Genomic DNA, 15,315 nt, shown 5'->3' on the forward strand with positions numbered 1-15,315 from the left:
TATATATATATATATACATATATATATATATACATATATATATATTATATTTATATATATATTATATATATATATATTATATTTATATATATATATATTTGTATTTGTATATGTACATTTATATATATTTATATATATATATTTATATATATATGTATATACTTATATATATATATATATATATATATATATATGTGTGTGTGTGTGTGTATGTGTGTGTGCGCACGCGCGCGGGTGTGTGTATACTTCCCACACTATTTTTCTTTTTCCTCACCCTTCTTCTCTCTCTCCCGACAACGACCTGCCACATTGTATCACAACAGTCTACCCCCTCTCTCTTCCACCACGACTCCCATTCGCAGACTTTTCCGATCCCCTCACCGACACCACTAACATCCACCCCTCCCGTCATCTCTCCACATACAGTGCAACCCAACCCCAAACCCGACCCCCCCCATAATCCCTCCGCATGCAGCTTCCATAGACCTGCGCTTGAAGAAATAAAAGACACGAGACGGCTTTCCCAAGAAAATTCCATCACGAGCAACGTTGGAAGGTTTTAAAACGGTGTGTGGGAATGGGGTTCGAGAAAGGAAAGGAGAAAAGAGAGGGAACAAGTGCTAGAGGTGGAGGAAGAGGAGGAGGGGAAAATGAGGAGGATGAGGAGAGGATGTAGAGGATAGCAACGAAGAGTACTACACAGAGAAGTGCAGTTTAGGGTCGATGTGGCGAGAAAGCCTACGTATGTCTAGGGAGAGGAGAGAGAGAGGGGGATAGGAGGAGGCTGCTGTTGGAGCACTTCGTAGACTCTTCTTTGTTAAAGACGGTTCATTCCATAAATTCTTTTACTGCTCAATTCACTCGCCCTCCCCCATCTTCCCATTTCTTTACATCTCCCTCTCCTGTCATGTACAGATCCCCCTTTCCCTATCACCCCAACTTCTCTTTCTCAATTGGTGTCTTCCCTATCGCCTATCTCTCACACACACTCTCTTTATATCTCAATATTCCTCTCCGTTCAATATATAGTTATTCGTAGACAGACTGTTTCGTTGTATTACAATTTTTCAATTTCGCTAGACAGATTCAAGTGATTCAAGCTCAGATTGAATCGTGATTTTGATAATTGAATCTTTAACGGCTACGACATTCCAGTCTGATGAGTCGTAGACGACGAAACACGTATCATTGGTAATTATATTAAAAAAAATAAACAATATATATGCTGCTCCCAATTTGGTACCCCCAAATTGGTAAAAGGGAAAATTATTCCCAACTCGCATTCAGGTAAAAGTGCACTTTCGTTTCAATAAGTGAATTCATTCCAAACGTATCGCAATAATATAAGTCTAATTTCGTGAGCTAACTACATTATTGAATTAACATTTTTTATTCAACATTTTTTACCAGAAAAATTATATATAATTGCCAAAATATATTTCATGTTATTTTTATACGTGATAGTATTAAATATGTTAATTTATTACAATAGAAAAATGCTAGCATGAAAAGTAATATGGTTAAGCTTAAACATGGTAAAAGTAAAGGACTAGTTGTTAAAACTGGAAAAGAAAAAGGCAAGATATTCTAGTAGAAAATATAATAAATTTCTAACGTAAAATATCGCAGCCTTAAGAATTGATTATATAATGTTATAAAGTTAATTAAAAAAATATTTAATGCTGCAATATGTTAAGTTATAAATTAATTATTTTTTTAACTAGAATATCTTGTCCTTATCTTTCTAGTTTTAACAAGTAGTCCTTTACTTTCTCATGTTTAAGATAAGCCATATTACTTTTCGTGCTCGTATTTTTCTATTGTAATCCGTGATTTTTCTAGGCTTCCAATAAATTCATTTGTTCTTTGTTTATTCAGTCTTATTTTTTACCCCCCCCCCCAAAAAAAACGTTACATACACATATGTAATACCAATAAAATCCCCCTGATTATCTGCCTTTCATTCTTTCTATTTCACTTGTTATTTCTCTTTTCGCGACAACAGTGAATTAGTAGCAACACTAGTCGCTGAAGTCATAAAAACGTCGCTCACCTCTTTACGTTTTTATAACCATTTTGAACACCAGTAAATTTATCATAACTTTTGTTTTACTGAACGAAAATTGAAAAATTTATTTCACGATATAACTGAGAAGGTGATATACGAACTGTAGTAATGGTTTGAAATTGGGTCGCAAAATTACTGAGCGCTTAAGCTTTAACGCAGTTCTAACTGACTAAAACTGACACTTAACGATATATTCAAACATTAGCGTGATTGAATGATTATGTTACCGCAAATGCTGACAATTAAAAAAATAAATAAATAAAATGCCGTTCTGAGCTACTAAAAATTATAAGACGTTTCTGAACTTTTTAGGGGAGGATTGGCTATTATTTGGATTCTTCGGACTACTGTACTCATCTGAAGTGTGATTTTTCACAACGTTTCGGTCGATGTAACTTCCGACTTTCTTCACGTGTATCTTATCTAAATTTTATTTCATCTTTTATTTAGAAACATCACTTAATTAATGAAGATCGATGCAACTGCAGACTCTCCGTCTTACATAAAAAATAAAAAAAATAATAACATAAAAATTGGACTATTGAATCTAATTATCTTAGACCGACGAGAGCGCCCGGCTATGTCCAGTCGTAAAACAACGCTTAAATACATTTTAATTCATGCAGATTTCGTATTTATTTTTACAAAGTCAATTCTCCATTGAAGTTTATATTGCACCTAATATCTATTAATGATTCCAAGTGTTAAAAAATTGACTTGTGTGCCATCAGATCGAATCAAAACCAAAACATTAAGCGCTGTATCCCCGTTCCTCACTGTTGGAGCTATCACCAGATAGATAAGAAAATGTTAAAATTAAAACACTTCTGTTTGAATTTGTGCATGCGCAAAAGTAATAGAAATATATCACGTAGTACCTGCACTTTTACGTTGAAACCTAGGTACGTGCAATTTAGTGGCGGAAAATGATTGATTTTTAGATGGTTTGTAGGTTCATTGAGCTTTATATCTCACAATTTATTCCTTTAATTCTGTTGACATTCACGATTCCTGACAGCAACCTTTTCAATTATGTTAAACTACTTGTTAAACCAGTATTTAAAGCAACCACAGATGGATCTAAATAAGTTTGTTGTATTGTGAATATAGGGTTAATGTTTAGAAGACTGCAATAATGCAGTGTAAGATTACAGGCACTATGTGTATTAAAAAGAATATCTGATTGAAAAACATGATGACAATAGAAAAAATGACATAATATGTAATGTCGCTGGACAGATGGTCGGATCCTTCTACCGCTCGAGAAGATATCTCACTACTGATGCAATTCTCTATCTATATAAAAGCCAAGTACGTCCAAGAATGGAATACTGTTGCCATATCTGGGCAGGAGCTGCTAAAAACAGCTTATCCTGCCTTGACAGAGTACAAAATAGACTTCGTGGCTTAGTGGGGGATGCCCTTTTCTCTACCTTGCAACCTCTCTCCCACAGAAGAGACGTTGCGAGCCTGTCCTTGTTTTATCGTTATTTCCATGGCAGATGCTCGTCTGAACTCCAATCTCTGGTCCCCCCTCGCCAATCTTTCACGAAAAACACCCGTCTAGCTGAATCCACTGTGAAAAATTTCCCCCACTCTTTATCTGTGCCTAAATCAAAACGCGGATTCCATGAACAAAGCTTCTTTCTTAGAACTGCACGCCTGTGGAACTCTGTTCCGTCTGCTTGCTTCCCTCCGGACTACAAATTAGATGTCTTCAAGTCCAATGTTAACACATTCCTAATGAACCGCCCCCCCTTACGTAAACACTTCAGCAAATCTCCTCACTAACGTAATGTACTTGCAATAACCCTTATCCTTGAGTGGCTTCCGGGCCTTGATAAGTGGTGATCACTGTGTAAAAAAAAAAGTAATACATTGTTTTCTATACAGTTTTTTCCATGTCTTTCTGGTATTTTTAGGGTAAAACCTCCTTTTCAAAGTAAGTTTTTATTGAATCCACATTGATATTATTTATTTATTGTGACCTATTATCCTCATCTTCTAGTTGTTGTTTTACGACGTTTCGAACAACTATGACTGGCCTTCGTCAGGTGGTTAATCTCCTAACTGCATCCGCAGCGAGTACTGTCTTCCATAATTGTTGTCGTCTCACCAGGTTTTGGCCAACTAAGCCTCTGGCCGGCTTTGGGTAGGATTGAAACCGCTATCTTCGTATAATTTTGATGTGAAACTGTACAAATTCAATGTCTCTATCCACTGCGCCTCGAGAATGCAATTAGGAGAATCGGTGTTCCTATCCTGTCGCAGTTAACCACCTGACGAAGGCCAAGGGAATATTTGGCCGAAACGCCGTGAAACAACAACTGAAAAGGTGAGGATAAAAGTCCGCAATAAATAAATGAATAAATAATACACATTACTCATTTTAATAAGATTTTCTATTAATTAAATAATACAGCAACTGTTTCGTAGCGCAAAAGCATTCAATTATTATATGAATCAATGAATCTATTCTGCTCTTATGGTTTTGAAAGACAGCTTATCATAAATTTTTGTATGTTTCCAGTTACTTTTTGATTGTATTTGAAAGATTATAGCCTAAACTTAATCTCAAAACAACACATGGTATTGGGCTAACTAATCTCTATTAACCCCTATTAGTCTCTAACTGTTAATCTAGCATAATACCACGGAACATAATACCACGGGACAGCTTCACAGCTAAATACAGCATGTGTGTTTCCAAGTCCAATGTAAAGAAATTCTTGTTGACTCGTCCTCTTAAATAATCAAATTCTCTTCAATTTCAAACATCGTTATAAATCATCGCTATATTGCCTCACCGTCCATCTAAGAGACTCATGAATCCTTATTCTTGAGTTGCTTTCTGGCCTTGGTAAGCGGTAACTTATAAATCTCACCCAGGTGTGCACGGAAACAAAAATAATCAAAATGGATATTAAATCTAAAGTGAACGATGTGAAAGATTATTAATATGTAGACATTTTTTTTACAAACGGAGAAAAACCTCGTTTAACAAAATACTTGCTAATTGTAAAATATCTTTTATATAGTGTTAATACGTGCGTCTCTGCGTGTATGTGTATGTGTGTATATGTGTGTAAGTGTATGTGTATGTGTGTGTATGTGTGCATGTATGTGTATATGTATGTGTGTGTGCATGTGTGTATATGTGTGTGTATGTATATCGATGTGTGTGTATGTTTATGAGTGTATGTGTGTAGATGTGTATGTGTATGTATGTGTGTGTATGTGTGTGCACATGTGTGTATGTGTGTGTGCATGTGTGTGTATGTGTGGGTATATATGTGCGTGTATATGTGTATGTATGTGTGTATGTATACGTGTGTACATGTGTGTGTGCATGAGTGTGTGTGCGAATCTAGAGTCTACATACGCGTATCTGGATCGAGGTTGGATACACACGACCGGAAATGAATATGATATCGATCCCCGATGCATGTTCGCAAGTAAATATAAAGTTTAATTCCGGCGTCTTCTTTGTCTATGAGGCAGTGAATAAAAATAGAATGACAAAAAAAAAAACTGTTTAAAAAATAAAAATGAAAAAAAGTGAATTATCTTTAAAAATAAATAAATGAAAACCTGATAAACTATGAAAGAAATTCTTTCCAATATAAGCGGAGATTCCGAAAATGTAGATAACGCGGGAGTGAATAGGAATATGAAATCTAAGATGGCTGACGCGGAAGGGTTCTGACACGAGACACAATGACATTTTTGTTGCTCCTTTTTTTTTTTTCATTCACAGAATATAGATAACCTCGAAACGTAGAATTTTAGGTCAGCTTAAACCGATAAACCTGTGTTTGTACGCATGACAATTATTTAGTGGCGGTTGTCAGGTGGTTGACGACGGGGACTGACTACCTCGGTGTTCCAAGTTCGAATCCAGTTGGTTCCACAAAAAGTAACTTTAACTTTGGATGCTGTCAAACTTCACGTTATACTTTCCGTAAGTACCCGATGTCTTTCTGTGAAGGAATTCGTACTATATAAATATCGGGGGAACCTATGCCAACGATATCATTTTCAAATTAATACGATATGATGGTGATTTAAACTCAGCCAAGGAATATTTTCTACGGATCCAAAGTCAACAGTGTTACACAAAAGCGACCTTACGTAGTAGTGTCTGTGTGAAAATATTTAACCGATAAACTATTAAACTACTGGTCACAATACAATGAAATTCATACGAAATAATTATCACACACTAAGGATCAGTTATAACAGTATCTTCTTTTGGATGGATGATGAACGTGCTTTGCCTTCTGTCGTTGAGAAGGGGTTGAATTATTGTCAATTATTGAAGCTTCCATAACGGGGAATGCCGACGGGACTGTCCAGGCAAATTATTTTTTTTTGCAGACCTGAGTGCTTATCCTCTATAGCGTTAGCTCTTTGATCTCAATTTCCGAACCGTGTGTCACATCTTTCACACTCTACTGTAGAGAACACGTGATACAACATCAGAGGTTGTGACAAGCGCACAAAATGTAGTGTACTTTGATTCATACAAAAATGCCTGAGCAGTCTACTCGGTATTTCTCGACATGTACTTAACATCTTACGCCAATAAGCATCGTCATTGACAGTAGGAAATTCAAACGGATTATAATGGAGATTGGCTGCTTTTTTTTTTTACTTCCAGTTTCTGCTCCGAAGACCGGACGACAGTGACGGCAATATATGGTCCCTTCTGATTTTTTTCTCAGATAAAGTAAAAAGATCCGCTTTTCCCATATTAAGAAAGGTTTTCTTCTCCGCTTGATCATATCTAATTATACAGCCAAATGGGCATCAGAAACCGGAACTCAGAAAGAGCAGACATTATTGACCATAAACTTTAAACGCTATATGCGTAATTTTTCTTCATACAAGAGCAAAATATATATATATATGTGTAAACAGAAACACTAGTTCAAACGGAAGTGTTTAAATATATGGTTTAGTGGCAGTTTTAGTTATTTAGAACTGCTTTAAAGTTTAACCGCTGACTCAAATGCCAAACAATTATTACAATTAAAACTTTATAACATTATATGATCAACTATATTGTGAAAATAAAATGTTCAATTTTCACTGAATAAAACAAAAGTTTTGATTAATTAAGTGGTTTTCAAAATCATAAAAATATGTAAGAAAGTGGTCGACGCTTTATATGATTTCTGGTTACCATAGAAACTACATTGCTTCAGCGACTAGTCTTGCTTCGAATTCGAAAAGAAAAGTAACAAGTGAGAATGAGAACATGAACGGGAGATAATTGGGTGGATTTTATTGAAAGCAGAGAGGGCCGTATATTATTATCACATATGTGTTTATGGGGGCAATAAAATAACACTGAAATTAAACAAAGAACAAGTGAATTTACTGAAAAAAGCATGGATTACAATACAAACATGCGAACATGGACAGTAATATAGTTACGCTTAAATATGGAAAAGTAAAAGACAAGTTGTTAAAACTGGAAAAGAAAAGGGCAAGATATTCTATTAAGAAATATACTAAATACATAACTTCAAATATTGCAGCATTAAGAAATTTTTCAAATTCAATTTATAACATTATATGATCAACTCTTAATGCTGCAATATTGAAACTTAGATCACAGTTCAGGACTTATTAGGGTGGCGACCCTTTTTATAATAAATAAGAAGAATTTTGCATGAATTAAAATACAACAGTTATACGCATTTTACAATCGAGCAACGTCAGGCGACCTGCTAGTATATATATATATATATATATATATATATATATATATATATATATATATATATATATACTAGCAAAAGTACCCGTCGTGGACTGGGTTCAAACACAGTCTACAGAAAATAGACTCTGATTTATTAAAGTATGACAAGAAGGCTTGTAAAGAGATAGCTTCGAATTCGGAGGTATCAAAACCAAAGCAAAATATGATGAAAGTAAAAATAAAATAGATAAACCCCATAATTTATTAGACCATACCTGTTCACACTGAAACGCTTATCACAATATTCTGTGGATCTATATTAAAAAAACCTTGTTAAACTTTGTGACATATTTCCATTCTATGGAGGTCAAGCACGAGCGAACACCCCATAAATTTATTATACCATATTTCTTCAAACTGAAACATAATTATAAAAGTATACTTATGCAGATAAATATGAAAAGTCTTTAGTACAGTTTGTGCCTATTTTCATTTTATGGAGGCCAGGCGCGAACGAAGACCCCACAATTTTATTATACCATCCCTATTTAAGTTAAAACATACTTATCAAAGTATTCTTATGTACATCTATATTAAAAACATTTGTAAACGTTTATTTTCATTTTTAAAATGTTTATTTCTGTACTTTGTGGACCAGGCGCGAACGCAGACCCCACAATTTTAATGAACTACCGTTCTGCCAGATCAAACATACGCACTCCTGTGTCTCGATACATCTTCTATCATTATATCTAATCAGTTTTTTTAAAAAAAAGTCAACCATATAGGAGCCTATTCGTGACCAGACACACTCACACACACCCACACACACCCACACACACAAACACACACACACATTCAGCTTTATATTATATATATATATATATATATATATATATATATATATATTTCGGCAGAAATATTATTTATTCACTTATATTTCCTTTCTATATATAGACTAGCGAGGGGTACCCGGCGTTGCCCGGGTGTCTGGAGGTGTGTATGGAAACTCCGGGGGTGGGGCTGGGGTAAAAAAAAGTAAGTATGAGGATCGAACTCGAACTGTTGAAGCAAAGTTGTAAATTAAAGTGTGAAAAAAAAAGTGCGACGTTAACCATTGCCCCACCGCAAGATGCTAACGGAAACACGTTTGAATTTATTTAATTACTTGGATTTGGCAGGTGCCCGTTTTAATGAGTTAATGAGGTCAAGTTTGACTGCGGGATAGTATTTCATTTACTGCAGGAACGCTTCCTAAGATGTTATAGGAAAAAGACTAACCCACATGCGGCGAGCGACAAATGTTGAATATTTATCTTCCCGAAATCGAGCAAATTAAATAAATATAGTTGTTAACTGTGAGATATTACGATTTATATGTGATATAAAACGTTTTAAAAAGTTGTAAACCGACCGACCGCTTCTCTGGAAAAAGCCTTTTGTAGACATACAGAAAAAGCGAACACACATACATACATACATTTTCGCTTTATATTTATAGACATACCAAAATTTATTTAAGAAGCTAAATTTCATTCGAGAGAACACAATGAATGTATGACAACAGTCTATATTGCAAATTTAATGATGTTCACCATCTTACAATTTATTCCGTAGTATTCCATGTCAGTAGATAGTGTCAAAAATTAAAGTGTCCACTGAATTAATCAGTGGACACTTTAATTTTTGACACTATCTACTGACAGGGGAAGTAGGCCAGGGGCATTACTTATTGCACGCCCCTCGTATATATATATATATATATATATATATATATATATTTCTGTAGAAATATATTTTCTCATAATATATATCAATACATAATTAACAAGCTCAATGAAATTACAGAGCAATATAGAAAATAAATGACAAAAAGGCATATTCCAAAATTCATGGCGTTGACCTTCTTATAATTTATTCCTTTAATTCAGTGGGCTTATACAATTATTGACAGTATCTGTTTCGTATATCTGATGTATATAATAATTAAGTGATTGGTTTTGCGCTACGAAAGAGATACTGTCAAGAATTGTATAGAATTAAAGGAATACATTGTAAGAAGGTCAACATCATAAATTTTGGAATATAACTTTTTATCATTATATATATATAAATATATACATATATATATATATATATATATATATATATATATATATATATATATACTAGCATGCGTGCCCGGCGTTGCCCGGGTATATGGAGGTGTATGTTGAGCAAAGAAAAAAGAAAAAGTGGTCAATTTTGACCCCTACTATGACTCTTTAAAATTTATTGATTTGGGCTCAAATTGAGTTATTATGTTAGATCCACGTCCAAGGAACGTATATCTAAAATTTCAAGTTATTAGACCCAAAGTTTGGTAGAGTTTTCAAAGGTTAAATCGTTAAATGTTAACCCCTTAATCGCCAAATTTCTGGCCGAAAACCAACTACATCGATTTTCCCAAATCTCAGTACCCTGTATATCAAATTTCGAGTCTGTAGACTTAAAATCGACAGAGTTATTTCGTAGGGAAATGAACACACACAGACACACATATACACAGATACGCAGATACACAATCAGACAGACACTTTCACTTATATATATATATATATATATATATATATATATATATATATATATTAAAAATAAGAATGATTATATTATTAGTATTATATCACCTTTTAGAAATATGACGTGAATTAGTGAATAAATATTTTCCAACCCCAATTCTTTATTTTTGCTGTCGATGTAAACGTCGAGCTAGCAAAGACGCAGCGATCTAACAAGAACATTCTTCGAGACAGCTGGATCGGTTTACAAACTAAAGAGGAGGAAAAAACACACACATAAAAAAAAAACAAATTCCCGGATTCTTAACCTCGTTTTAAAGACGTCGGTCGTGAATTCCTTTTTTCTTTTTGGTTTTATCTTGCGACATTTTTGGAAACTAAGCCGTTTTCGTTTGGGTCTATTACATTGTCGTTTCTTGGTTTCGTTTGCTTTTCTCGAACAACCTCTCGTAGTTCCAGTCGCGTGTTTACATCTTTGGTTTACCCTTGTCGAAATCAATGGCACGCTCTCCTCTAAGCTAAGATTAGATTATAGAGGATTGCATCTGCAGTCAGAGCGCTAGAAAGTCCAGCGATCTTTGCAACATATGTGCTGCAAGTGTTCCATTTCAGATTAGGAGTTAAGGTTAGTACCAGAAGCTAAAAAAGTCTCCCGCAGCCACGGGCCACGCGTTAATTTTCCGGCTGCGTGCACTTTCTTTATCTAGGCATCGCCACGTGGTGAATTTTTTCTCCTTTTCATTTCCTCCTTTCCTCTGCTGTGACGTCACTTTACCCACTCGGTTATTTGTCATACAATTACAAACGTTAGCAGCTCTATTTCACATATTCACTCCAAATCTACAATGAAATACATATATCTAATCCGCTCAACAACAAAAAAAACACATGGTTGGATCCCTGAAAAATCCTTGGATCATTCTATCGCTCCAGAACGTACCACCTGATAAAAGCCAGAGTACTGCTGCCACATAGGAGAAGGAGATAGTCATCTGATGATGAGTTATTTTCTTTTCACTTCAATCCGTTTCACACTAAATAGACATCGTTAGTCTCGCTCGACATTATTCCTTTTCCTATGAAAAGTGTTCGACTGAGCCCCAATCTTTGGTTCTTTCATAATAAACATCCAAACACGAAACTCGTTGAGCTTACACACTAAAAAAACTTACTTCATCCCACCAAGTGCTGAATCTCGGGCTGAATTTTCATAGACATGTACCTTCTTTGCAATGATTCACCTCATATGAAACACATTGTCGCTGGAATACTTCCGTTCTGATAACAAATTCGTCGACTAGGGACTTTTATCCGGGGCCCCTAAAATCTACAGAGATTAGACCATTCCTGTAATTTTGCGGTTGAAAGTTTAGTTTTGCGTATCTCTATGAGGTTCATCATCCCAGGTCTTGCCTTCTCTCTTTCAGAAGAGGTAATTGATAGTTAATCACCTCAAGCGCCCCCACTGAGGAATAGGGACGAGACTACACAGACCCTTTTTTGCAGGTTAGAATGCTCCTCCTCTTGGGCGCTGACTTTTCAATCCCACTTTCCGACCCTGGTTCTTGCAGTCGGAGTAAACTGAGCCACCAACTAATTCGTCATCTTTAAGTCCAATGTTAGCAGATGTTTGTTTAAAAAATACGCCCAATAGATAAGGCCAGACCATTGATCAATGTCAACTAGGCAGCCGTTGAAAAGGCGAAAGGACCGCACGTTCGGGCATAATTGATTTAAGAATTAAAAAAGAAATACATAGATGCTCCCATGGACTGAGTTTAACAGTGTAAGGGAGATAATTCAATTCTCTCGGGATATTCTCATGAATGTTTTCCGTAGATATGTAAATGAACCTGGTCAGCATCGCAATAACAAAAAACAAACTTTCATCTATGAGGACTATATATATATATATATATATATATGGTTCATTGTTTGTCTACAAACAGGCGGTTTAAGCATTGTAAAGGTGGGGGACGATGTTTGTTTAAATAAACATTCGGACAGGTCATTTGCGGGCGTCGCTTCTGTGGTCGAGTGGGAGAGCTGCCGACTGTCAACACGACGGTTCTGGGTTCAATATTTGGCTTAGGAGAGGTGCTAGTCTAGCGGCACTGATGAGATGTGATACAAGGAAACAGGACTGTATGTCGATGACTACAAATATATATATATATATATATATATATATATATATATATATATATATGAGAGAAAGAAAATTAAAACTGTATGTTTTACTTTACAATCAAACTTTATTGTTCGACTGAATACACCAAAAAAACAATTTACAAAGTCCTTATTCCGCGGAGTTTAAAAGAATTCTATTCTTGTTATTCTTCTAATCAGAGGACATGAAGTAATCAGCAAATTATATTTGTAGCAATGCTAGAATTTGCTAGTTAAGGCATTAAGTGAAAAAAAGTGAAAAAATGTTGGATATGTAAATATATATATATATATATATATATATATATATATATATATAAGCAAACCACGTATAATATTTCAGCCTGCATGAAAACCTTCTCAAGTTGATCCGAAATGCAAAATACTTCTTTAGCGAGAATTGATTACAAGATAAGTCCAGCTTGACGATGCATATAATCCAATTGGAAAACCTTCAAAACAGCTGAAATAATGAAGATTGTTTTTTTTTTCCGGGCAGTTCCGTAGTCCAAAGAGAAGTCTGTCCTAGTCAAATGGGATCTAATATTAAAAAGACAGACAACCAGCATGAAAACCTTGATCATCCGCTTAACTAGAAAAACTATATATATATATATATATATATATATATATATATATATATATATATATATATATGTGTATATATACAGTGGATATATATATATATATATATATATATATATATATATATATACAGTGTATATATATATATTACCGTTTTATCTGCTTAGTTACATATGTTTGTGTTACCGAATCGTATTAACGATCCCGCAACTTCGTCAGACTTTAACAGAAGTCTGACGAAGTTGCTGGTTCGTTAATATGATTTGATAAGAGAACTATGTGAAACTAACCAGATAAAACGGTTATAAAATAAAAAAAATATATTTGCTCGGCAATAGTATTGAGTACTTTCTCCAGGTGTTTCCTAATTAACATTTTTGCTATATATATATATATATATATATATATATATATATATATATATATATATATATATATATATATATAGTGGATATGGTAATTAATAAAAACTGAAGAAAGTGCTCAATACTGTTGTAGAGCAAATATGTGTTTTATTTTTATTACCGTATCTTTCTGTTAAGCTACATTATTGTTTCGGCTACTGGGTCGTTTTTTGGCCGTCTGTAGCGTCCTCAGACTTTTACAGAAACGTATATATATATATATATATATATATATATATATATACGTATATATATTTTACAGAAACGTATATATATATATATATACGTATATATATTTCTGTAAATGTCTGAGGACGCTACAGACGGCAAAAAAAAAACCCGTAGAGTAGCCGAAACAATAATGTAACTTAACAGAAAGATACGGCAATAAAAATTTAAAAAAATAAAATAAAATAAAACGTATATATATATATATATATATATATATATATATATATACACACACACACACACATATATATATACACCCACACACACACATATATATATATATATTAAGTAATGTGATTGATAATTTAAAATTTAAAAATCAAATTATAATTAAATTAAAAATCCGTTTCATATTTACCTATCGAGCTTATTATATATCTAAATTACAACGAGCACTTTCTCTTTCCTGTATTTTAATTCAACTAGTAATTTCACTGTTACATTGAAATACACTCAGCTCTTTAGACTATTGTTCTAATCTCCTTTAAATTATATATATATATATATATATATATATATATATATATATATATATATATATATATATATATATATATATATTAGTGTTAGGACAATTAATCGGAATCGAGATCGGGAATATCCGGACTTTCGCGATATTGGAATCGGTATCGGAACTGGAAAAAATGTTTTGCTTATTTTCCGATGCCAAACATGATTCCATTAATTTTAAAAAAAAATTATTTCGATAGTAAAAATGAAACAACACATATTTATTGATTTTAAACTACTAGTAAAATTAAAGTCTATAGACTATCCACAAACATTTTTGTTTTTTACGTTTGGGAAAATATATGCCCATTTATATAAGGTTTTACGGTAATTGGGGAAAATAACAATTGTATAGTTTAATATTTAGAGATTTATAAAGAATCGGAATCAGTAATTGTATCGGAATCGTAAATTTATTACGGAATCGGTAAAAGTATGGCAATCCTGAAAACATGTTTGAATCGTCCTATCACTGTAGGCAAGTAATTAAATAAAAATAAATTAAAACAGCATTTTTTTTTAAACAGCACATAAACATATTTAAATAACACTAAACAATAAGCGACGTAAACATATGATCGTGCAATATTTTGCACATTAATAATATGCACAAGTGTTACTTTATTTCATTATTTACTCTATCGCATTAATCCATCAATAATTACTTCCGATGAAGCACGCAAAGTGTTTGAAATATTGAATTATTACACTAAAAATATGTATAAATATCAGTGACATAGTTTTTCGTTTTAACCAGCAGACGCTCATCATTATCGCATCAGGTTCCAAAGTTCGCTAGAAGCATACGTGGAATATCAAACTACTAAATGTATATTTATGTTTTTACGGATATAGACATTTCTTCTCGTTTATGTGTACTTAATTTGAGGGTGTATCAAGAGTCAGAAAAAAAAAAGTAAAAGCAAAAACTGTTTTTCGCCGTCGAGTTGTTTAGCATAAAATTACAACCAACATAAAAAAATAGATAAACTAACTTTTAAAATAATAATAACACAAGTAATTTCAGCTTGTTTTAACATCAGACTCTCGTTTACTCTTGAAAGGTTCGCGTCATATAATCAC

The sequence above is a fragment of the Euprymna scolopes genome, chromosome 23 (genome assembly GCF_053919585.1).
Source record: "Euprymna scolopes isolate OS-2025 chromosome 23, ASM5391958v1, whole genome shotgun sequence".
Lineage (NCBI taxonomy): Eukaryota > Metazoa > Mollusca > Cephalopoda > Sepiida > Sepiolidae > Euprymna > Euprymna scolopes.